The sequence below is a fragment of the Papio anubis genome, chromosome 2 (genome assembly GCF_008728515.1).
Source record: "Papio anubis isolate 15944 chromosome 2, Panubis1.0, whole genome shotgun sequence".
Classification (NCBI taxonomy): domain Eukaryota; kingdom Metazoa; phylum Chordata; class Mammalia; order Primates; family Cercopithecidae; genus Papio; species Papio anubis.
The window spans coordinates 17,202,892-17,228,934 of NC_044977.1; the positions used below are offsets into that span (position 1 = coordinate 17,202,892).

Sequence of the window (26,043 nt, forward strand, 5' to 3'; positions counted from 1 at the left end):
CAAGATAGTTACTAAACACTGCTGAAAGATATCAGAGATGACACAAACAAATAGAAAAACATCCCAGGCTCATGGATTGGAAGACTCAATATCACTAAAATGGCCATACTGTCCAAAGGCTACCGTAACCGAAGCAGCATGGTACTGGTACAAAAACATTCTTATTTTAAAAATTTAGTTTTCTAAACATTCCCAAAACTACTTGTGAGTCAAGAATAATATTTTAAAAGGTCTTAGAATTTCTTAGCAAAATATTTATCACATAGTTTGACTAATTACACAGAAACACTTTCAGTATTTCAATATTATCTGAATAGTTGAAGTTTACCATTAAAATATTTTGATATCACAAGACACACAATTGCTTCAAAATATTCTACTTTGAAATTACATCAGATAACAATGTACAACTGGATACTGTGCTTAGCTTAATATCATCAGTTAAATAAAAATATTATAAGGAAATTTTTATTTGTTTTATCAGAAGGTACCTTATACAAGTTAGATGCACAGTCATAATGCAAAACTTAATTCTACCTTTAAACATCATTTCATGAACTCAATGTTAGGAAATATATGTCCTCTTTCTTGACAGCTCTAACTTTTTCTCTCAGAAAATCATGGCTTGAGTGAAGAGGTTGAAGAATTCTAACAACACTGAGTCATAATATCAAACTTGAAGTAACAATGCTGTAATAAACATAAAGTGACAGCACATGGCCAACATGCGCATGCACAAAGATTATCCTATGTAATGGCTGGATGTGACCTTAAACAAGTTACTTTGGGGGTACTGGAGAATATCCACTGTTCTGTCATATATGCTTTACATATCACAGTAGCTTAATATATCCTAATATAGTACATTTAACAGATCCACCTTTAACTTATAGACCTTAAACATTTTATACAAAAGAATTTACTACAAGTACACAGATAAAATAGAGTAATAGTATGAGGTAAATGTTGCTCCATAATTAGGTTTGTTGTTGTTTCATATACACTGTACTACTTATTTTAAGACTGAGAAATGAAATTGAGCTTTGGTTGGATTTTTGTTTTTACTTGTTAAACTACTTTTCATCTCTTTTCAGTTACTACCTGAGTATATTTTTCTAATGTCAGTAAAATAAATTAAGAAGTTGTTTCTTAGAAATTGATGAGATAAAATGGAAAATTCAGATTTGTGAGCTTTTATGTATATGATGTCTACATATATATATATATATATATATACACTGAGATGGAGTCTCTTGTCACCCAGGCTGGAGTGCATGGTAGTTGGGATTACCCACCCCAGTCACTGTACCCGGCTCCTTTTTGTATTTTTAGTAGAGATGGGGTTTCACCCTGTTGGCCAGGCTGGTCTGGAACTCCTGACCTCAGGATGTCACTATAAATTAATATTATTTTGACCCTTTCTGCAAATTATTGGATTAAGGCAATATCATTCAGGTAACAGCTGTCAAAGTCTTGAGCTAATATATTGTCCTCTTGCTGAAATTTAAAACATTTGAGTCTAACAAAGACCTCATCTCCTTCAGTATTTATTGCTGCTCATTGAGTAGGTTAGATAAAATTCAAGCAAGCAATTCCCCAAATTATAGTTTGCCTTTTATTGACTTCTAATACTAAAAACTAATTTCACCATTAGTTTTATGAATTGTGGAATTTTTTTTTTTTTTTTTTTTTTTGAGACAGAGTCTCGGCTCTGTGCCTATGCAGTGGCACGATCTCGGCTCACTGCAAAGTCTGCCTCCCAGGTTCACCATTCTCCCGCCTCAGCCTCCCGAGGCTGGGATCACAAGCCCACGCCTACTAATTTTTGCATTTTTAGTAGACGGGTTTCACCGTGTTAGCAGATGGTCCTAATTCTGACCTCGTGATCCGCCCACCACCCTGTTGGGATTGCATGGAGCCACCGCTACCTCGCCTTGAATTGTGGAATTGCTCAAACATACATATATTTCACATAACAAATTTTTAATAAAGTTTTACCATATTAAAATTATTATTTTTCCACTTTGCAGTAATAAACTTAGCAAATGGAAAGGACATTAAGTTACATAGTTTTCAAGGAAATAGAAATATAAATATGCCCATAAGCACATATACATACCTATATGCATACATGTTAAAAGTAATTTTTAACATTCATTGGTTTCATTTTATTATTTAACATTTTGCACATCCTAAATGTTAAAATAGATATTTACATAACATTTATTGAATAAATTTATACCATGGGGAAAAAAATCTAAAGATTTCGTACATGGGGAATTTATTATTCAGATGAAGATATCCGAAGTATCAAGTTACATATCTAAAGAGTGTACTAATCTATAATTTATAGATTTTTAAAAGTTTCCATTTTTTCCCATTATTGAATTGCATATTAATAACATTATTTTGAGTAAGTAAATAATATGCAGTTATCAGTGAAGGAATAAGATTCATTACTTTTAGTACCCTGCAATGCATGTTGAATATGGTCAGATGGAAAAACACGTAAGTTTTGTTTTCCTGTGGTCATGTCACGAAGCAGCCTTGCCTTCAGTCTGGACACTACTCCTGCCAGACAGAAGTTAAACTGCTTTTGTTCAAGAAAGCTAGCCCATGGGAAGGAAAAGACACGGATGGCCTAGAAGAGCAAGGATTGTGCTGCCCTCGGTGAAGTGGGTTCTTGGAATTTATAGACAGCTGTGGAGAAGCTTCTGTGCATGGAGCCTCCTCTGTTCTCCCGGACTGCAACAGTCACTGGAAGACCTTGATGGGGTGTTGTGTCTAGACTTCTGATGGGGGTGTGCATCTGAAGACTGAACCTCAAGTTCAGTACCTTTGGAAGAGCAGCAAGGGTCCCATCGGCTAGATTTAGCATGGGAGAGTGGACATGATGATCAAACCAAAAAGACATGACTAATGAGAACCTTCCTTGAACTGAAAGCTGATTTCTTTTTCCCAAGATTTCTGTAGTGCATAAGAAGCCAGAGGCACTTTTTGCCCTTAACAAAAGGGAAAAGGCCACTAGCTAGGCAGGTGGGTGTTCAGAACCCTATGAAACTGATTTAGAAAATGGAAAATACAAAAGGTGTACATTATTTTTCACCTGAGTCATGTAGAACAAGTTTCTCCTCATTGAAAGGGCCTTGTTAAGTGGAATGTGTTAGCAGCTTCCTCAGTGAGAGTGTCTTCTGAAATGACAGTGGTGGGTTACCGCTTTCCTCTGTCCGTTCCTGAGACCACAGAGGAGATCTCACTGGCAGAATATCAGGGACTCTGCTAACGAAGTCTCCTTAGTGTTCAATGTGATCATTACAACACAGTTCTCTTTTCTTCAGTACTGATCGGTCCAAAGCAATTTAAAAATATTTGTACCTTCATTTCGCATTAAAACATTTTTGGCCGGTCATGGTAGCTCACGCCTGTAATCCCAGCACTTTGGGAGGCCGAGGCAGGCAGATCACAAGGTCAAGAGATTGAGACCATCCTGGCCAACATGGTGAAACCCCGTCTCTACTAAAAGTACAAAAAGTAGCCAGGTGTGGTGGCACATGCCTGTAGTCCCAGCTACTCAGGAGGCTGAGGCAGGAGAATTGCTTGAATCCAGGAAGCAGAGATTGCAGTGAGCCGAGATCGTGCCGCTGGTGACAGAGCAAGACCCCATCTAAAAAAAAAAAATCAGTTTAAGAAACATGTTACGGGAGGTTAAATCACTTGCTGAAGATACAATATTAGTAAGCAGGCTCCCAGGAATTGAATGGAAGGGTTATGTGACTGTAATGTCTATACTGGAATTTCAATCATTATAAATTGATGGACAATTAATTAATCTTATCAAATTTTTGGCAAATACTGAGCAAGGATTATTCATGTGAGAAGGTCAGTCTGCTTTGCAGGGACTCATTCTGTCTCCATTCTTAGATGCCTAGAGCTGTTTGGTCCCTGAGGTCTGTGGGTTCTCTGGAGAAGCATGCCTGAACTCCAGCTATATAGCCAGAAGGACTTTCATGCTTCGTTTCTCTTAGCCTTGTTTCTCACCTTCCTGCACCTGAAGGCACACATTTCTTGAGGCATACTTTTGTGTTTGATGTTTTCATTTCCCCTGCCTCTACTTTGTTTCCACTGTCTTCTGTTCCTCCTCTTCTTCCGGATTATTCTCCACTTTAGATCTCAGTGCCTGCCTGGCAGAGGACTGGGTTTTCTTCATTCCTTTGTACTTTGATCGTCAGCCTCTATGATTTCCTCCCAGTGTCTGTGTCCCTTGATTCCCTCAAATGCTAATAAGCACTGGTCACTCTACCAGTGCTTGATTGGCTTTACTGCTGAACATTCCGTATGGAAAGGGTCCCAGCTAAAAGCAACATCTAGGTGTGATACTCGAGACACTAAGGTTTGGGAAAAGGATTGCCTGTGGTTTCGAAGAGCATCTTTCTAAGGGCAGCATTCAGTATGTTTTATCACCAGTGAGGCACTAAATAGAAACTGGCTTTAGGGCCAGAGCAGAGTTCTTACCTTCTTCTATACCAAGGTTATTTGCCAAATCTTCAAGAGGATAGGACAGAGAAAGCCAGGAGAGATACTAGTGTGGCAGAGTGGTCACTCAGGAAGTCTGGAAACCAGGTTTTACCAATTGGTAGAAAACTGTTTCATACTTTAACAATTTGTGAAGCTGTACCAGTGAGAATTGACTGAATATAAGGTCTAACTCTTATATGTCTGAAAAACAAAAATTTAAGAAATTACTGTGGAAAAATAGTTAACTAATACCAAACTTGTTGATAAGATGCTGAATATTACATGACCTTTTCACAGTTTTCTTTTTTAACATTTGATGACATAACTTAATTTTTAGAAATTAAAATCATACTTGAGTCAAAAGTCTATAGGCTTATTTTTCTTTATTCATTTTTTGTCCTGTAATCTTTCTGATGGTGGTCTATCAACAATCTGAAATTAATGCTTTCCCCTTGATGTTGCCCTCAAAATGCAGAGAATTCCAAAGTCTTAGAAATCTGTCATTTTCCAATTCCACTTGTTATTTTCAAAAGGGAGCTACCCAAACAAATAGAAATCAAAACGACCTATGCCTGTTCTCCGCTGGATTTGTGTATCAGTAGCTTCAAATCCTATTATATGTAAATGATAATAAAATCTTAGGTTGCTATTCCTGTGACTCCACAGCAGAGACAGCTTTCACTCTAGGAATCTCTAAAAGTAGGAAGTGACTTCCCTAGAGCATTTGGTAAGCCCGTCAAACCATAACCACTTTGAAAGTTGAGTAAGTCATTAGTTTTGTGACCTATCTAGCTTAAAAACATGGAAAACTGATGTGATGCTGGTTTAATTGAAAACAAACAGGGAGATTATTTTCATCACTTCCTGAATAAGGGATAAAGCAATATAAATTATATTGAAATTTTGTCTGTATTTAATTGCTGAGTAGTGTACTGCAATTTATACTTTAAGTACTAATTGTTTTAATGTAATTATATTTAATTATTATAATTGCTATTCATATCTTATGTTCTAATAGAGACATATCATATTGAGGGCCTTTTTCACAAAATTACTATATTCCCTTCATGCCAGAAAACAGAATAGGGAATTTAGCTTAATTTAGTGGTAATAAGCTATTTGTTTCTTCATGTATTTCAAACTGTTTCAAAATGGATTAAGTTACTAATCTTTATCTTTTTTATTAGGTCATTTTGACCAGGATGTTTCATAACCATTCTGGCAACCCTTTGAAATTAAAAAACAGAAATAGCATGTTGTTTGTATATAAATTATGGCTTTATATATTTTATACATTTACGTGTAGATCCCACTATAAATTCACATCTTTTTTCCTCCCAGGGGCATTACAGTATAAATAAAAGGGTGGTTAGACATTGTACATTTTTTTGCTCTAAATTTATAATGCGTTACAATATATTAAACTAAATAAGTTTGTAAATTATAGCACATATAATATTTGAAAATTCAAGAAATGGAAGGTAAAAGGCAATCTACAGTGACTAGAAAACAAATTCCAATTCATTGCCTCATAATGACCTGAATTTAATTTGCTTACATTTTTCAAGAGAAACACCTATTTACCGTGTTCTTTTTGATATAGTACATATAAATCTGAAATACCGTGTTTCAGCTTGGGTAATGGAGTCATTACCTCAATTTTAAACATTCTGTAACCTGAAATTGGGATTTAAAATGGACTCATTGGCTGAGCAAAATTACCACAAGTAAAAACAATTTCTAGAAACTTAGAGTCGAGATTTATTTTTCAAATTGCTTTTTTAGATAGAATGAGGAATAATACTCAGGAAAATTTGAAAGCATGTACCTTTCGAACCAAGAAAAATTTACAAATATACGTTGTAGTGAATAAAAGAGTTAGATGTTTTAACGCTTGTTTACACTAATAATTACAATAATAATATTGAACATTTATAGTGTATTTAGCAGTTGCAGCCATTTACCAAAAATTCAATGTGTATTAATTTTCACAAAAGCCTTGTAGTTAAGATACTACTCTTCCCTCTTCCATTTTCCTAGGACAACAGGCACAAACCAACATTGTCTCAAGAAAATTAGGTTATGTGATTTCCCAACCTGATCAATTTTCAGACAGTAAAGCATTTTGCAAATAGGTTTTCCTTTATGTTCCCTATATGATATGAAAAATTCCGTAGTCTCAGAAGTCTTTGCCATTTTCTATGCTGTAGGTTAACTCAAAAGGGATCCCCCAAAACTAACTGGAAACAATATTAAGACCTATGGATCAGAGTATCAACAACCATAAAAACAAAAATATCTGGAGATCAATGTACACTGGATACCTGCTTTTTTTTTTTTTTTTTTTTTTTTTGAGACGAGGTCGCGCTCTGTCGCCCAGGCTGGAGTGCAGGGGCGTGATCTGCGCTCACTGCAAGCTCCGCCTCCCGGGTTCACGCCATTCTCCTGCCTCAGCCTCCCGAGTAGCTGGGACTACAGGCGCCCGCCACCTCGCCCGGCTATTTTTTTTTTTTTTATTTTTAGTAGAGGCGGAGTTTCACCATGTTAGCCAGATGGTCTCGATCTCCAGACCTCGGAATCCACCCGCCTTGGCCTCCCAAAGTGCTGGGATTACAGGCGTGAGCCCCCGCGCCCAGCCGGATCACTGTTTTTAAGAAGGGTACATTCCAAACAAATGTTATCCTAAGAATTTGACTAAATTAGACTAAGTGGAACAACTGTTTATGTAAAACTATTTGTGGAGGTTTTTTGCATAGGAAGTGTATACGGAAGTTCAAAGGCATAGACTGTATCCAAGAGAAAAAAGTTGAATGTAGGGGTCATGATTTAATAACTTTGTGACCCTGAAAAATACACTTGATCTTTCAAACCTTCAGTTTTCTATTCTGTAAGATTAGGCTAATATTTTCTGTTCTGTAAGATTAGGCTAATACATGTGTTAAATAATATTTGTGGTGATTAAAGGGAGAATGACCACATTGTATTTAGTGTGGACCCACTATACACTCGTTGAATGTTAGCTATTTGTTATTATATGAATATATTTATTGTAAAGGCCATGTATTTTTGTTGCTGCGACGATGACTCTCAGTCTGGTTGTTTCTTATCATTGTAGTGATTTAAGAAAAATAAATTTGAACCTTTGAAAAGGAGAAATACTCAGTCTTCATGTCTGTATCTTCTAAGTTAGTGTTCTAGTATCTGGCCTGAACATCTGCTTCTTGGTAGGGAGATTGGGGTTGTGGAGGGTGATGAGGCCGACTTGCTTTCTGATGGGTTGAGAACCACTGTGATAGGGAACTTGGTGTACTGAATTATTCTCAATTAAAAATTTTTTTTAATGCTATATTTTGGGTTAACATTTTTTCTTTTTTTAAAGAAAAAAAGAAAAGAAAATAACATATTATCACCATATGTAACAAAATAAACAAAAGATAGAACATTTTCCCTGGGAAAGCATAGCTTTGATTTTACAAATTCTTACCACTTTTACTCTTTCTTTTATTTAACAGTGTGTGTGTACACCCACATCTTATGCTGCACCTGTCATTGTGCTGAGCAATGGGGATATCACAGAGAAGGTTGGAACGAGAGTGACAACAGGAGAGACAGTTATAGACAAAATGTTAATCAAATAGAGATCACAGTTTTAGTCCTGTCAGTATATGGATACTCCCTTAACTCCAAATGCATGGCTTCTATAAATTGTCTTGGAGGACTAGTCTTAGACCTGAGCAAAAATAAGGCGTTTGAGTTTTCCCTCGAATACCAATTTTGAGGTTGGTGTATTTCAGTGAATGTGGAAGACAACAGTATATCTATAAATCTGGCTGAGTGAATTAACTCAGCAGGTCTATTACTATTATCATTACCATAATTCGATGAGTTACTAACATTCTTTTCTTAGGGTATAAAAAAGCTGGTTACCAATGGTATTGGTGCTTTTTTCAACTTGAAGTGTGACTCCTTGATGGAAGAAGCCATATTATAATATTGAACAATTCTATTTAGACCTATCCAGGTACATCAGGAGAACATATATGAGCCAACATGGGTCCGAGAATGAGACAAACTTAGGTTTCTTCCATGTTTCACTATTTATTGGCTGTATTAGTGAGAGTTACACAATTGCAAAAAAAAAAAAAAAATCCCAGATGTATCTATGACTTAACCAATAAAATTTCTAAGCAGCTCTCAAACACGGAATGATTCAGGGAGCTAGACTTCTGCCATCTCATAGCTCCAGCCTTGTGTAGGGTCTCAAATCCACTTGGTGGGTAGAATAAGAGAACCTGGAGAAGGCTGACTAGCTTATTAAATATCTTGACCTGGAAGTGACACAGTCACCTTTATTCATTGGTGAGAACCCACCAACAAACTTACTTGGATAGAAATCGGAGCTGAGAAATATAATCCTTGGTTATACAGCTACTTCCTTGATGTAAGTCTATAACTTTTGGTGGATATCTAGCCATCTTACCAAGCTAACTCTATGACTTTGAAAACTGAAATTCTATCATTCTGATTCCTGATTTAAAAGAGGAGTAAGACTGGATGCAGTGGCTCACTCCTGTAATCCCAGCACCTTGGGAGGCTGAGGCGGGTGGATCGCTTGAGGTCAGGAGTTCGAGACCAGCCTGGCCAACATGGTGAAACCCCTTCTCTACCAAAAAATACAAAAATTAGCCGGTCATGGTGGCATATGCCTATAATCCCAGCTACCCGGGAGACTGAGACATGAGAATTGCTTGAACCTGGGAGGCAGAGTTTGCCATGGGCTGAGATCATGTAACTGCACTCCAGCCTGGGTGACACAGCAAGACTCTGTCTCAAAAAAAAAGTAAAAATAAAAATAAAAAGGCAATAATACCCCTGAATGATAGGTAATGAAGGTTAATTGAAATAGTGTGTGTAATACTTGACATACAGTCTAATCATAATATGAATTCTCAATATATGGTAACATGCTATAACTATTATAATCATGTGATCCATACTCTGTATAGGTGGAATGATCACTTCCTCCTTCATCTCTTTAGGGTGATGTAATAGTTTTATTCCATTCCTCTTGAATGCTGATTAATCTTATCATTTTATAATATTACAGCTATTTATGACCTTTTTTAATGAACATTCTTTTCCACAGGAGTAGTAATACCAAATACTTTTTGTATCTAGGACTTCTGTCAGGGAAGAATTTCAGTTCTGAGATTGAAAGTGGCTTTTTTGGGTTAGTAACTGTATCAGTTCAGACACAGCATGCATAGAGCAAAGGGGTTACCTCTGGGATTGGCTAAGTCATGGCCAGATGATCCTCCATGCTGCTGACCCTTACAGCATTAGAAAACCTATACTAGTCACAATATAAGGAGTTCTCTCTGCTATGTAGCATCAAACTCATATGACCTTTCAATAAAGGTCCTTTTATTCTGTGTCCTGAAATATATGGTTACTGTTAACGTGTCATGTTGATTATATTTAGTTTCATATTTGTAAACTACATAGCTGTTTTTGTTGTCACATGGAAATTATGAAATGCTATAGCAAATCATCAGTTTATATTATTAGACCCCTAACAGCAAATACTTCTAAACCATTAAAGAGTGACTTGAGTAGAATTTAATATTCTTGTCATGATATCAAAAGTAAACAGTAACTTTAAATCACTTTCTATTCTCATTATAGCTCCTGTCATAACAACTATTTTCTCAGTTTTTAAATGGAAGAACAAGCAAGCAACAATTTAACGTCAGTTGTCATCGTCTCTTAAAGATTGCGTTGTCGCATTAGTTTAACTTCAAATCAAAGTTTAGAAATATTAGTGCTAGGCAGCTATTTATCTTGAGTTATTAACATTTCTCAGTTATTAAAATCTGGTTATTTCTTTGAGGTTTCAATGATTGAAATATAAACAAGAAAGAGGAAAATGTCAAGTGTATCTCATTCTGATTAGTATTATAATTGTAAAGTTCTTTTAGTCTTGCTACATAAGCTATTATTTTAGCCTTCACATTTTAAAAGGCTTCAACATTTTATTGGGAAACATCTACAGGAAAACAATATTTTAGAGACAGGGAAAGAAAAGAGGAAAACTAAAGTGCTGCAATGTTAAAGATAAAGAGTGTAGCCTTTATTAAGTAAATGTGATGTAACAAAACGTGTACAGGACTTTGGGTAAGAAAACCTGATTTCTAGGTCTGACTCCCCATACTAGCTGTATGAGATCTTGAGTAAAGTAACCTATAATTTGGAAGTTTTCATTTTCTTCTCTTTAAGATGGAGAGAAAAATGATTCCCATCCCCTATGATTAGTGTAAGATTTAAAAATTGAATAAGAGAAAAGGGCTGCCATTAAAACTAGTAAATACAGAAAACTGGCAGTCTGTTTTTAATCAAAACTGTTTTCAACAAAAGTAAAAATTTTAATGAAAGAAGCATAATATTGTTAAAAAGCATCCTGCTTTCTATAGTTGTGACCCCGCCCCCCACCTTCCTTTTCAAAATTATGTGGCACAGGCTGATAATGCTTACTATTATTCAGACTCTCATGAGACCAATGAAATTCCTGATTTTTAGCTGGACTTATGGCTACTTAAAAATAATGACCACATTTCCTACCCTGCTTTTCAGTGTTGTGTGGCCATATGACTAAGTATGTGAGGGCAAGTGGTGTGTGTAACTCTGGGATACATCCTTAGAACAGTGGTTCAGAAAGTTTGTTGTGTATCATCATCACTTGAAAGATTTGTTTAAAAAACAAAAACAAAAACAAACAGATGGTCAAATTCCATCCTGGAGTTTTAGATCAGTAAGTCTGGAGAAGAGCTTGAGAATTTGCATTTCTGGTAAGTTCCTAAATGATGCTGATGCTACAGCTTAAATGATATTGTACTTCAAAAACCTCTGCTTTCTTGTTTTGTTTTTCTTCCACTCTAATGCTCAGAACATGAATGTGATGGCTCAGGATGATTCTAGAACCAAAAGTTTAAGGACCCTATCCTAGGGATAGTGGATAAGACACATAGGACTGAGGACCTAATATGAAATTCATTAATGGTGATTAAGACTTTTTGAGCTGGAAGCAATGGGTTTTGATTTGATAATGCTGTTACTTTTAACTTGGGCCTAACAAAGCTATTTTATATGTATCCAAATATATGGAGGAAAATGTATTTGCAAAATGTGTATGTGTGTGTTTTAACCTAAGGAAATACACACACACACACACACACACACATATATTTACACATGTCTATATCTATATCTGTATAGTTGAGCACTGAGTTTTTCATAGGAAATATGAGTAGTTTAAATATTTAGAGTAGCTTAAAAGTATATTATTGTATAAATTTATATTTTAAATCTATGAACATTTCACAGAACTACAAGGGTATATGATTAATAATGAGATTTATGGACTTCGTACATATTGAGAGTACTTGGCTTTCAACCTCATGCCTCATGACTTTTCTAAACTACTGAATATAACTCAAAAGAAGAATATAACCTGTCATGGGTTATGCCAAAGTAGGCATTTAAAATCTCAGTGAGACATCGGAGAAAAAAGTCAGTATATTCAGTTATCTTTTACTGAAAGCTAAAATCATTGGTAAACCTTTACCTATTTTATATGATTCTTAAATTTTCTTAAGTTTTGAATAATCAGGAGTGGTTTCAATAATAAAAATGTCAATTTTAATTAAAGTTAAAAACCAAAAGTTACTGCTTATTACAGTATAAGGGATGTAGTATAATCTTTTTTATATTCATATTTAGATCTATGGAGAGCAAAAGACATATGTCAAATAAAGTCTATCATCTGTTAACAAACTTTCTAAATTATAAGTAACTCAGTGTTAAATGGCCACACCTCCTAATGTTTCCTCCATTTTAGTTCCCTACGTAGTTTATGAGTTCATAAACATTTACTTAAATAAAAATTTAAATTCCAAAAGAAAAATATCCAATTTGGGGTCATTTCATTAATGTTTATCTTTAAAGCAGTTACTATGATATTATGAAAAAAAGAGAAAATGTAGTTTAACCTAAAAGAATTTGAATGTTCCAAACACAAAGAAATGATAAGTATTTACTAGAGTATTAGCTGATTTATAAAAATGACATGCAATATCATTAATAAAAGAGAAATAAAAAATATGTAAATGGAACATAGAAAATTATTTTTTAAGAAATGACATAAAGAAAATTTTAAATAATTGAGCCATCAAGATTGACATCGCTATATTTTGTTTCCTCGCAGTCAAAGCTAACAGACGTAATCAGTTATATAATTTATTCTTCCTTTTTTTCAGAGATAAAGGAAATATACTAACTTTTAAACAAAACAAAAAGTTTTACATTGAAAGCATTGAATTTTAAAAATGGGAAAAACATATTGTGAATCTGAAAATACAAGTTGTAGCTGAATGACCCTTTCAGTGAAGATAAAATCACATTGGTTCTTTTTTTCAAAGAAATAATCATATGACACTTTTAATATATAGCTTTATATAAAAGATAGTTGATTAAAATTTATATCTTCACTGCCAGATTGGAAGACCTTTTGTATGGAAATGCATGCCATATCTGGTGTCATATATGTCATATGTCAAGCCTGTATCCATAATAGGTAAAATAAATGTTTTTTTAGTGATTGATTAAATAACAAAATTTAATACTAAGAAATGCTTCCTGGTGTTTTAATCACATAGCAGATAAATCAGAAGAATGTATGTAATGTGTCCAAAAAGAGAAGTCAAGTAGGCAGTGGTTATTAAATCACATTTCTTGATGTGAGTAATGATGTGGGTGAGAATAATATGATTACCGATGCCACAGTTCTACTCCTATCAAATTAAAATTTTGCAAAAATAGTAGAAAATGAATCTTACGCTTAAGAATTTGAATTTAGAAAACTTAAGTTATGAGATAAACAAACAATAATGGCACTCACATAATATTTACAACATGCCAAGCACTCTTCCAGTGCATCGTATGTTGGAATTAACAAAGTTCTCACAATGACTTTCTGGGTGGTATCATTAACACTCTCATGTTGTGAATAACAGTGCAGTGTAGTAAACTCAAGCTCGTGTAGCTAGCAAGTGCTGGACCCAGGGATTGGATCAAGTCTGATTCATGAGTGTATGCTCTAATCAGACTTTTATTCTATACTTCTAAAACATCCAAACAATTTATTTTTTGTATCTGATTATTTTAAATTATTTGCATATTATTCAATTTCCAGGACTATTGGAAGTAGTCAATTTAATTTAACTTTTAATATGTGGAATTACTAAACTCTCCCTTTTTTATGTAAGCTTTCTTATGTGTTAGATCTGAATAGGCAGCACAATTTATGGGAGAACCAAAACCATTCTAGGGAAGATATGGAAAAATAAAACAGAAGGATTTGAGTGCATTTTAAATGTGAATGTGATGATGTTATGTGACTAACATTTATGAAATGTTAACTTACGCGATTATCTTTACCTAACTTATGATGAAAAAGTAGTGGAACCTCTAGGACTTTTTCAAAAACCCTATGACAAAGAAGTCAGTAAAGTGGAAAAGATAACACTTTTTGTTATGAATCTACAAAAATAGGGGTTTCTGGAACACTTTGTAGTCTATATTATAACACTACAATCCACTATGTCAATCAAGAAAAAGGGGATATAATTGTTAGGCTGCTCTGTCCACAACTGATGAATATTTGTTGCTATTTGATGGTTGCTAACAAATTGGTGGCTTCTGCTGTCAGCAGTGCTATCAGAGTACAGTTCTATTATATTCTCATTAACATAATGATAAATTAACATTAAGAAAACACTTTCTGTAAGAATTTATATGATTCTATGCAATTAAGCATGTAACAATGTGGACAGAAAATTTGCAGAAGGCTGTATAATAATAAAAACTTTAAAAATATATTTGTAGAAGTAGTCAGTGACCTGAGAGTTTAGACTGTTGATGACTGGCTTGTTGATATGTTAATGTGAAGTAATTATTCCAGTGAATTGAAGCTGAAAGTCAACATGTATATTCATTAATTTAGTTTAAGCTTCCTTATTGTTAATCACAGTTGAGGTATCTATTTTCAGCAGACTGATCCATAACTTTCCCATCAAGGTTTGCCAACCATAAAATCTAAACATTTTTTTTTCCTGCCAACTTTCTAATTTCTAATTAGGAAATACTTTGTGACTCTTTAAAATCTTAAATCCTTGTTTGTCTTTACGAACTGACTTTGTGGGTCAGAAATCTGTTAAATATTGCATATAATTTGTCTTTTGATATTCACTAATATTTCACAATATTTATAAGCATGTTCAGTTATTAAATGATTAGCTATTTCTTAATAAGTACCTCTTACTGATAATGTGTTATGTCAGAAACAATATTATGTGTTTACGAAACCCTCCTTTTTTTCTTTGTGACTCATCCTAATGAAATTTCCCAGCATATCTTATAGCTGAGTGGGATCATGTGACTTGGTTCTGGCTACTGGAATGTTGATTAAAGTAGAATATGCCACTTTCAGTTCTTGCTCATTAAAAGGGCTTCCTTATTATCTACCAAGCTCGCTCCATCTTTCTTCTCACATCCTGATGATGAAAATCCAGTGGAGGACCCCAAAACCCTGAAGATATATTGAAGTGTAAGATGGAAGTAACCTAGATCCTGAATGATCATATGGAGCAAATTCCTACTGCTGACTACATTGGACTATGAAGTGAGTGAGAAATAAACCTGTAGTGTGTACACTAATGAGACTGTCCGAGTTTTTGTTATTGCTGTTAGTCTACCTTGACCAATATATTTGTGCCTAGCACAAAATTGGAAGTTGGAGAAAATTAAAAACAAAGGAGTGTCTCCACCATGTATGTGTGTATTTTTGTAGATTGCAAGTTAAAAGTCACTATAAAAGGCCATAGTTATTTGGATACTATTGTATTGGGCAAAGCAACTCTACTATGAATGCAATAAGAAGTAGCAAAACAAAGCTAACAAAGAGAAGTTGTTCTTCACTTCAAAATTGAATTTCGTGTCTGTAATCATAATAGAATAAGAAATGCAGTCATCTAGAGATCAAAGCATACAATAAGTGTAGTTTATATATGTCTGTATATTTTATATGTATAGATATATGGAGCTTAACATTCTCTAAGCAGTTTTGATGACACAATAGTAAAGAGATCAGTTTTTAATGCAATACTATATATTTCTTTCTGATTATCAGGCAGACAAATTAACAAAGAGACAAATTAACAAAGAGACATCATAACGACAATCATATTTTGAGTGCTTCTCAGATGCAACCATAATTTGGAACCCCATTATATACATTATTCTACTTAATGGCTACAAACTGATTTTGGAGATATTGAACAAAATCAGAGAGGCTAATTTGCCCACATCATGTAGCTCTTGAGTACTAAGGGTAAGATTTATCCCTAGGCCCAGCCTCTTTCAGAGATAATACACTATTCATTATGTGAGCAGAGACTGGAGTAAGTAAGTAGGAACCAGAAAGGATAACTGGGATAACTGAAAGTACATGTTCCAAATATTTTTCCTTTATTTTAAAAAGTTGAAATAAATTTCAGTTACTCTGAACCTTATTAAAGTGATATACCAAGTGTTTCCTATTATTTCCCATTTTCACTTGTTTGGGCTAAAGTGTCTGTATATTTTAGACATTATTGTTGTAATTTTTTTCTACATATTCTAACCTAATATTAACCACTCCCTGAATATTGTGTTGGAGAAGGTAATGAGATTTTAAAATAATCATAAATGGAAATAAGATAAATGATTAAAACATCATCTCTATTATAGAATAAAATAAAGATTATCAGTAAGGTCTATAATTATTTGATAATGAAGTTTAGTACTGTGAATGTAAAACCATCTTATAATGTATTGTGATGCAAATTTTCAACTTAGGGCACACTGTCTCTGATTTGTCATTTTTACTGTGGTGAGTAAATCATCATAACTGTATTTTTTATCAATTCAAGCTTTTACAGTAAATTTTGAACATATAAATTATTTAATACAGGAATAAGGAAAATGAATCCAATACTTAGAAATAAAAATGAATTAATTAGAACATATTAAAAGTGAGCTTTGCAGATATCTATTGTAACCACTTCATTTTACAAAGGAAGATTCAGAGACATTGAGTGGCTTTTCTAAAATGTCACTGATAGGATGAAATCAACTACAAAATCTAGTTCCTTTGTTCCCATGATATGCCCACTCTCTCCAGTTGTTGTTTGTTGGTCTGTGTGGCCACTGCATACCTTTTGAGTGACTTTATTTAATTTCCAAATAAGTTATAATTGGATATTTGACTGGGTGTCATGTTGTTCATGTGGGAATAATCCCAAAGGCCCAGTGTGTCTCCTCCAAATGCCCATTTGGAGTTCCTGTTCATCTCTGATTCATTTAAGCAGGTTTTTCTGTCTGGGACAGATTCTAGCCTCCAATGTCAGGGATACACCTGAGCACTGAGAAACTTCTTGAAGGTGTAACTTTACTTTTAGGTTTCTGTTAGTAAAATCTAAATAGGCATTTTACTTTTTGGAAATATGTGGATTATCAAACTTTAAAATTCTTTACAACATGACACCTTGATATTTACAAAATAAATCTTCCTGAGTTTAATGCAAAAGATTGATTAAATATCTTATTCTTATTTTAATTTTATTTTTCTTGATTTGTAGTTCTCTAATCAGACAGATCTGTATTCAGTTTCAGCTCTGCCACTTACTATTTTGACTATTCATTGACAAATAACTACTCTAAATTTCAGTTTCCTCCCAAATGATAAGGAAACATCTCCCTGTTGGAACTCTTTATCCAAATTGTTTGGCCTATCAACTTGCTCGATCAATAAAACGTGCCAGAGGTGACATCTGGGACTTTGATGGCTAGGTCATCAGAAGCCTTTCCCCTTTTCTCTGGACTTCTTGGGACTCAGACTTTCTCTGGAGGCACTGAGCCACCATGTAAGAAACCCTCATAGCTTGTGATCTTCATGCTCGAGAGCTACATTTAGTTAATCTATCAGCAGTATCAAATGAGTCCTTTCTTCCAACCATCCTCAGGAAGACACCAAATGCATGAGTGAAGCAATCTTGGATTCTCTATCCCAGACTGTCCATATCAGACACAGAGTAATCTTAGTCAATACTACACGGAACAAAGCATTGTTCAGCTGAGTCCTAACCAAACTCCTGACCTATAGAACTGTGAGATACAAAAAAATGATTGTTATTTTAAGCCATTAAATGTGGGTAGGGGGATGGTGTATGACCACAACATTTAGGTCAAAAAAATATTCCTAAGGCCCAATAGATTGTAAATTTAATGAAGAGCTGTTAAAGGATACAGACGTATGCTTTGTACATAATTATACAATTATGTACAAATATGATTAAACTTCTATGCTTTTGCTGTTGTGAAGAGTGCTGCAATGAAAATATACATGCATATGCCTTCATAGTAGAATGATTTATGCTCTTTTGGGTATATACCCAGTAATGGGATTGCTGGGTTAAATGCTGGTTCTGTTTTTAGCTTTCTGAGGAATCGCCATGCCACTTTCCTCAATAGTTGAACTAATTTACACTCCCACCAGCAAAGTATAAGCATTTCCTTTTCTCCACAACCTCGCCAGCATCTGTTATTTTTTGACTTTTTAGTAATAGCCATTCTGACTGATGTGAGATGGTATTTCATTGTGGTTTTGGTTTGCATTTCTCTAATGATCCATGATATTGAGCTTTTTTTCATTTGCTTTTTGGCCACATGTATGTCTTCCTTTGAGAAGTATCTGTTCGTGTATGTCCTTTGCCTAATTTTTAATAGGATCTTTTTTTCTCGTAAATTTATTTAAGTTTCTTATAGATGCTGGATATTACATCTTTGTCAGATGCACAGTTTGCAGAAATTTTCTTCTATTCTGTAGGTTGTCTGTTTACTCTATTGATAGTTTCTTTTGCTGTGCAGAAGCTCCTTAGTTTAATTTGGTCCCATTTGTCAATCTTTGCTTTTTTGTGATTGCTTTTGACATATTTGTCATTAAATCTTTGACCATTCCTATGATATTTACCATCCAGAATGGTATTTCCTAGGTTGTCTTTCACAGTTTTCATAGTTTGGGGTTTTACATTAAAGTCTTAAATCCATCTTCAGTTGATTTTTGTATATAGTATAAGGAGGGGATCTTGTTTCAATCTTATACCTATGGCTAGCCAGTTATCCCAGCACCATTTATTGAATAGGGAGTTCTTTCCCCATTGCCTGTTTTTGTCACCTTTTTAAGGATCAGATGATTGCATGTGGCATTATTTCTGGTTTGTTTATCCTGTTCCATTGGTCTATGTGTCTGTTGTTGTACCAGTACCATGCTGTTTTGGTTAATGTAGCCCTGTAGTATAATTTGAAGTCAGATTATGTGATGCCTCCAGCTTTGTTCTTTAGCTTAGAATTTCCTTGGCTATTTGGGCTCTTTTTTGGTTCCATATAAATATTAAAATAGTTTTTTTTGTTGTTGTTGTTCTGTAAAAATGTCATTGGGAGTTTGATAGGAATTGCCCTGAATCTGTAAATTGCTTTGGGCAGTATGGGCATTTTAACAATTTTGATTTCTCCTATACATGATCATGAAATGTTTCCCATTTGTTTGTTTCATCTCTGGTTTCTTTGAGCAGTGTTTTGTAGTTCTCCTTGTAGAGCTCTTTCACCTCCCTGGTTAGCTGTATGCCTAGGTATTTTATTCTTTTGAGGGTAATTGTGAATGTGTTTGAATTCCTTGATATATAGGAATGCTTGCCACTTTAGTACATTCATCTTGTATCCTGAAACTTTGCTGAAGTTGTTTATCAGTTGAAGGAACTTTGGGGCCAAGGCTATGGGGTTTTCTAGTTACAGAATCATGTCATCTGCAAACACGTATATTTTAACCTCCTCTCTTCCTATTTGGTTGCCCTTTATTTCTTTCTCTTGCCTGATTTCTCTAGCCAGGACTTGCAATACTGTGTTGAATAGGAGCGGTGAGAGAGGGCATCACTGTCTTATGCCCTTTTCAAGGGTAATGCTTCCAGCATTTGCCCATTCCATAGAATGTTGATAAATGACTCTTACTATTTCGTGATATGTTTCCTCAATATCTAGTTTACTGAGAGTTTTAACAAGAAGAGATGTTTAATTTTATCAAAAGCCTTTTCTGCATCTATTGAGATAATCATGTGTTTTTTTCTTTAGTTCTGTTTATATGATGAATCATATTTATTTATTTGCATATGTTGAACCAAAATTGCATCCCAGGGATGAAGCCTACTTGATCGTGGTGAATAAGCTTTTTGATGTGCTACTGGATTCAGTTTGCAAGTATTTAGTTAAGGATTTTTGCATCAATGTTTATCAAGGATACTGGCCTGAAGCTTTCTTTTCTCATAATGTCTCCGCTAGGTTTTGGTATTAGGATGATGCTGTCCTCATTGAATTACTTGAGAAATTATTCCTTCTCAATTTTTTGTAATAATTTCAGTAGGAATGGTATCAGCTCTTCTTTGTATATTGGGTGGAATCCAGACCAATCTGTTTGGTCTTAGACTTTTTTTGGTTGGTAGCTATTTATTACTAATTCAGTTTCAGAGATCTGTTATTGATCTGTTCAGGGAATCAGTTGCTTCCTGGTTCAGTCTCCACAGGGTGCATGTGTCCAGGAATTTGTCTGTCTCATCTAGGTTTTCCTGTTTGTGTGCATAGACGTGTTGGTGGTAGTCTCTGATGCTTGCTCGTATTTCTGTGGGGTCAGTGTTAACATCCCCTTTGCCATTTCTAATTGTGTTTATATGGATCTTCCCTCTTCTTTACTAGTCTAGCTTGCAGCCTATTTATCTTATTAATTTAAAAAAACTCCTCGATTGGTTCTCCTTTGAATTTTTTTTTGTGTCTCAGTCTACAGTTCCACTCAGAGATTGTTTATTATCTTTTGCTCTCTTTAGATTTGGTTTGCTCTTGCTTCTCTAGTTCTTTTAGTGGTTATGCCAGGTTGTTAATTTGAGTTCTTTCTAACTCTTTGATGTGGGCATTTATTGCTATAAATTTTCCTCTTACCACTGTCTTAGCTGTGTCCCAGAGATTCTGGTATGTTGTATCTTTGTTCTCATTAGTCTCAAAAAGTTTCTTTATTTCTACTTTAATTTCATTATTTATCCAAACATCATTCAGGAGCAAGTTGTTTAATTTCCATGTAATTGCGTGGTTTTGAGCAATTTTTTAAGTCTTGATTGCTGTTTCTATTGGACTGTTGTCCAATAGTGTGTTTGGTACAATTTCAGTTCTTTTGCATTTGCTGAGGATTATTTTCTGTCAGATTGTGTGATCAGTTTTAGAGTATGTGCCATGTGACAATGAGAAGAATGTGTATTCTGTTGGTTTTGGGTGGAGAGTTCTGTGGAGGTCCATCAGATCCATTTCATCCAATGTTGTGTTCAGATCCTGAATATCTTCATTAATTTTCTGCCGTGATGATCTGTCTAAATACTGTCAGTGGAATCTTGAAGTCTGTCACTATTATTGTATGGGAGTCAAAGTCCCTTTGTAGGTCTCTAAGAACTTGTTTTATGAATCTGGGTGCTTCTGTGTTGGGTGCATATATATTTAGGATAGTTAAGTCTTGTTGAATTAGACCTTTTACCATTATGTGATGCCTTTCTTTGTCTCTTTTCATCTTTGTTAGTTTAAAGTCTGTTTTGTCTAAAATTAGGATTGCAACCTCTGCTTTTTTCTGATTTCTGTTTGCTTGGCAGATTTTCCATGATTCCTTTGTTTTGAGCCTAAGGGTGTTATTGCATTTGAGATGGGTCTTTTGAAGACAGCATACCATTGGGAACTAGGATTTTACTGAAGTGTGTATATTAAGAGCAAATTTTTGCCTGCAACAGATGTGGAAATGCTTGGAAATATTAATAGAAATGTTAATTTGTTTAGTCATAATTATTGTCATTGGCATGATGCTAACTGGCTTAGTATATTGAAGGTATACTACACTGTCTCAGTTTATCCAATGATTCTGAGGAAACTACTTCAGATTAAGGCAAACTCAAACTGATTCAACTTTTTTCCTACAGTTTCCAAACTCTCAGAATTTCCCCCAATCTCAATTCCAGGTTTACAGGCACATCCTTATATTAATATTGCCAATTTTATCGTAATATCTCCAAAAATAATAGTGAACAAATATTGTATATGCCCAGTGAACTTCCTTGGTCACATTTTGTCTCTGCTTTTTGCTTTTAAAGTCAAATCCACCTGGTTTCCACCTACCCCATAGCCTATACAAAAAATACAAAGGACAAATAACATAGCATGGGTTGCTGTATTAGTTCATTTTCACACTACTATAAAGAAATATCGGAGACTGGGTAATTCATAAAGGAAAAAAGTTTAATTGACTCGCAGTTCCACATAGCTGTGGAGGCCTCAGGAAACTTACAGTCATGGTGGGAGGCAAAGGAGAAGCAGGTACCTCCATCACAAGGCGACAGGAAAGAGAGAGAAGCAAAGGGGGAAGAGCCTTTTATAAAACCATCAAATCTCCTGAGAACTCATTCACTTTCATGAAAACAGCATGAGGAAAAAGACCCCATAAGCAGTTCACCTCCCACCACATCCCTCCCTCAACACGTGGGGATTATGAGGATTACAATTTGAGATGAGATTTGGGTGGGAACACAGTGCCAAACCATATCAGTTGCCTATTTTCTCTAAAGTTAATGAACTATAATACTATAAAATACTTCATTTTGTCTGATAGTGTGTTTTAATTTATTGTTTTGTTTTTATTTTTAGTAAATCTACTATAGGATTTTGCATTGTGTTTACCATGAGGCTTACAAAAACTCTTATAACATGTTATTTTGAAAAGATGACAAGTTATTTTAGATCACACAGAAGAGAAACAAACAAAAAATGAGCCAGGCATGGTGGCTCACACCTGTAATCCTAACCTTTTGGGAGGCCTAGGTGGGCAGATTGCCTAAGCTAAGGAGTTCAAGACCAGCCTTGGCAACATAGTGAAACCCCATCTCTACTAAAATACAAAAACTTAGCCGGGCATGGTGGTATGTACCTATAGTCCGAGCTACTTGTATGGCTGAGGTGGGAGAATCACTTGAACCTGGGAGGTGGAGGTTGCAGTGAGCCAAGATCGTGCCACTGCACTCCAGCCTGGGTGAGTGACAGAGCAAGACTCTGTCTCAAAAAAAAAAATAAAATAAAATAACAGAAAATGAAAAAAAATCCACACTTTAACTCCACACTCCAACATTTTGTCCTTTTGTTGTATCAATTTACATATTGTCATATTGCCTATCTTTTAAGTTGCTATAGCTATTATTGGTTTTGATAAATTTGTCTTTTGGCTTCATACTAGAGTTATAAGTGGATTGCACAGCACAATTACAATATTAGAGTATTCTGGATTTCTCAGTGACTTACTCTTCCTACTTGTGGGTTTTATACCTTCAAATGTTTTCTTTTTGCATGTTAGTTTTTTGTTTGTTTGTTCTGTTTTTTCATCTTTCAGATTGAAGAACTCCCCTTAGCATTTCTTATAAGACAGATCTGGTGATGATAAATTCTCTCCTTCATATTGGAAGAGAGCTTTGCTGCATACAGTATTCTTGGATGGCAGGATTTTTCTCTTTAAGCATTTAAAAATATTCTCTTACTCCTACCTGGTCTGTATGGTTTCTTTTGGGAAGTCTGTTGACAGACGAATTGGAGTTCCTTTATTTTCTTTGCTTGTTTTGTGCTGCTGCTTTTAGGGTCATCTCTTTGTTTGTGACCTTTGATAATTTAATTATTGTATGCCTTGAAGTAGTCTTATTTGAGTCATATGAATTTGGTATTTTCTGACCTTCCTGTACCTAGATGTTTATGTCTTTCTCAAATTTTGGTAACTTTTCTAGTATTTATTTTATTTTTGAGATGCGGACCTCACTGTATCACCCAGCTGGTCTTAAATTCCTGGCTTCAAGGAATTCCCCCACCTCAACTTCCTAAGTAGTTGGGATTACAGGCATGAGCCACTGTGCCAGTTCCCATTAGAAAATGCTTTATGGAGAAGCAGTTTTTCTCTTGGACAGCTTCAAAGGTTTCCCAAGGAGAAAAAAAATAATAAAATTTATAAAATTGTGATATTTCATTGTCAGAGTAATTTCACTGAATTAGTTTAAGTGATTAACTGATGTCAGTAACTTAAACTTGGATCAAGACTTTGTTCCAGTTTAAGACATGGGAAACCCTTATTAATATAAGTAAGGGTGAATCCATACTCCCTGCCTTTTGATCTAACAATCTTTAAGAGTTACTTGAATATTCCTGCAGAAGCCCAAGTCACCAGATGATAGGTTTTAAATGGAGCATAAAAACTAAAGATCTTGGGGGTGCAGAATGATTTCTTATGCAAAATGACAAGTGTTTTTCAATGATAAAATTTTTAAATAAGAGAATTAACCAAGGAAAGGCAATTCTCTGTGAATGAGAGCCTCATTGATACTTCAGATTCCATCTGGGTATCTGCCTTCTAAAAGAATTAGTTAACGTGCTTGACTATTCCTATCTGCAGTTCTCTCTGACTGTGTGGTTAGGGACTCTCTCTGTCCTGCAGCTTCCTTCTGTATGCAACATGTTATAATCCTTCCTTTCACTTGTGTGGATTCTCTACCTAAAGACTCTCCTCTGTTAACTGAATGTCTTTCTCTGGTGTCCTACTGATGGCAGCTGTATCCTGTGTGACCATTGCTGTAGCCATAGGCTAGCCTGAATTCTTGTACCACTGTCTACATCCCATCTATATACTAGGTTTCTCTCAGCATTTGGGTTAGAAAATATTTAACACAGAAGTTGACAGGTTTTTTCTTATTTTCCTCTCTAATTCTTTCAGCTTTCAAATGTAAGAGCTACCTCCAAAAAGATTCCTCTAAGTTAAATACCCAGGTATTTGTACATGTTAGCCTGTTCTTTATATCTTTTGCAGTCTTTGAGTGGGGTGGTTTTCCCAAAACAAGACATTAATTTTGCATTCAAAACTTCACACACACACACACACACACACACACACACACGGTTAGTATATGGAAAGGGCAGAATTCATAAAGGAAAAGGTAAAGTTTTCAGTAAAGGGTTAGAGACTACAAGGTAGCCACCTAAAAAGAAAATTCTATTTGCATATCACACCTTCTATGAAGGAAAATTCCAGAAGGAACAAATTATAAAACAAATATAAGAAATTAAATCACAAAAGAACTAGAAGAAATACAGAAAAAAAAAAATTTTCTGTAAACTGAGATAGTGGAAGCCTTTCTGACAATGAAATAATAACCAGAAGCTATAAAACAAGAAAGTAAATTTGATGATATGCAATAATGTTTTAAAAATTTGATAAAGCCAGCATAAGCAAAGTCAAGCAGAAAACTGGGAAAATATCTGATTAAGCTCATTTCAGATACAAAAGACCTATTTTCCAAATACACAGTTCCTGTATGTAAATAAAAAAGCAGCAGAACTCCAGGTGAAAAACAAGCAGAAATATTAACAGAGGATTCATAGGATATGAAACACAATTCAGTAGTAAAGATGGCAATACTCAAAATTATTCATAATCAGATAAATATACATTAAATCTCTATTCACATATAATTTCTTACCTATTAGTTTGTTAGAAAACAAAGTGTTTGGCAACTTACTAGATTTGCAAGAATGTGGAGAATCTGTACCATCCCAACATTGTTTGTGGGAGTACAAAGTGGTATACTGTAAGGAAGGCTATTTGGTAATATATTTTGAAATATGAAATAAATATTCTTACATAAAATTTTACTCCCAGAAATTATTCTTTTTCTTTACTTATACAGTAACAAAATAACTTAGATGCAAGGTAACATTATTACAGCATTGTTTGTAACAACCAAATATTATAAAATGAAACTATTTTTCATCAATAGGAAATTAGTATATCCATACAACAAATAAAGCATAACCATACATGTAAGTGTGGTATGTCCATGGAATCATTAATATGGAGTGTCCAGAATAGTCAAGTCTGTAGAGAAAGAATTTAGATTACTGCTTGTATAGGGCTGGAGAGAAAGGGGTATGGGGAGTGATTGCTAATGGATGCAAGGTTTCTTTTTGGGATTATGATAGTGTTTGAAAATTTGATTATGTAGATGTTTCTACAATTCTAAATATGCTGTATGGAATATTGAATTGCACAGTTCATTGAGTGAACTTTATTGTGTATAAATCGTATCTCAAAGCCATTAAATAAATAAATTTAAAAGCTTCCTCATTGTTTACATTAAAAGTCATTTGTTCATTCAAAAAATATTTTCAGACAGATTCTGTGCCAAGCACTGTTTTGATTACTTAGGATACATCATGACTGAAACATGTTATCTGTCCTGAAAGAGACAACTGCCAAAATAGGAGGAAAACAGATGC

General features: G+C 34.6%; 1 protein-coding gene and 1 long non-coding RNA gene across 7 annotated transcripts in view; one reads left to right on the forward strand and one right to left on the reverse strand.

Moving 5' to 3' along the window:
• Positions 1 to 627, reverse strand: part of LOC103881026 — a 66,616-nt gene extending 65,989 nt beyond the window's left edge. Inside the window, exon 1 of the long non-coding RNA XR_001899495.3 lies at positions 538 to 627. This is a non-coding gene — a long non-coding RNA (uncharacterized LOC103881026). The remainder of the gene's footprint in view (positions 1 to 537) is intronic.
• EPHA6 (EPH receptor A6) overlaps positions 1 to 26,043 on the forward strand; it is a 928,471-nt gene that overhangs the window by 256,158 nt on the left and 646,270 nt on the right. The window lies entirely within an intron of this gene.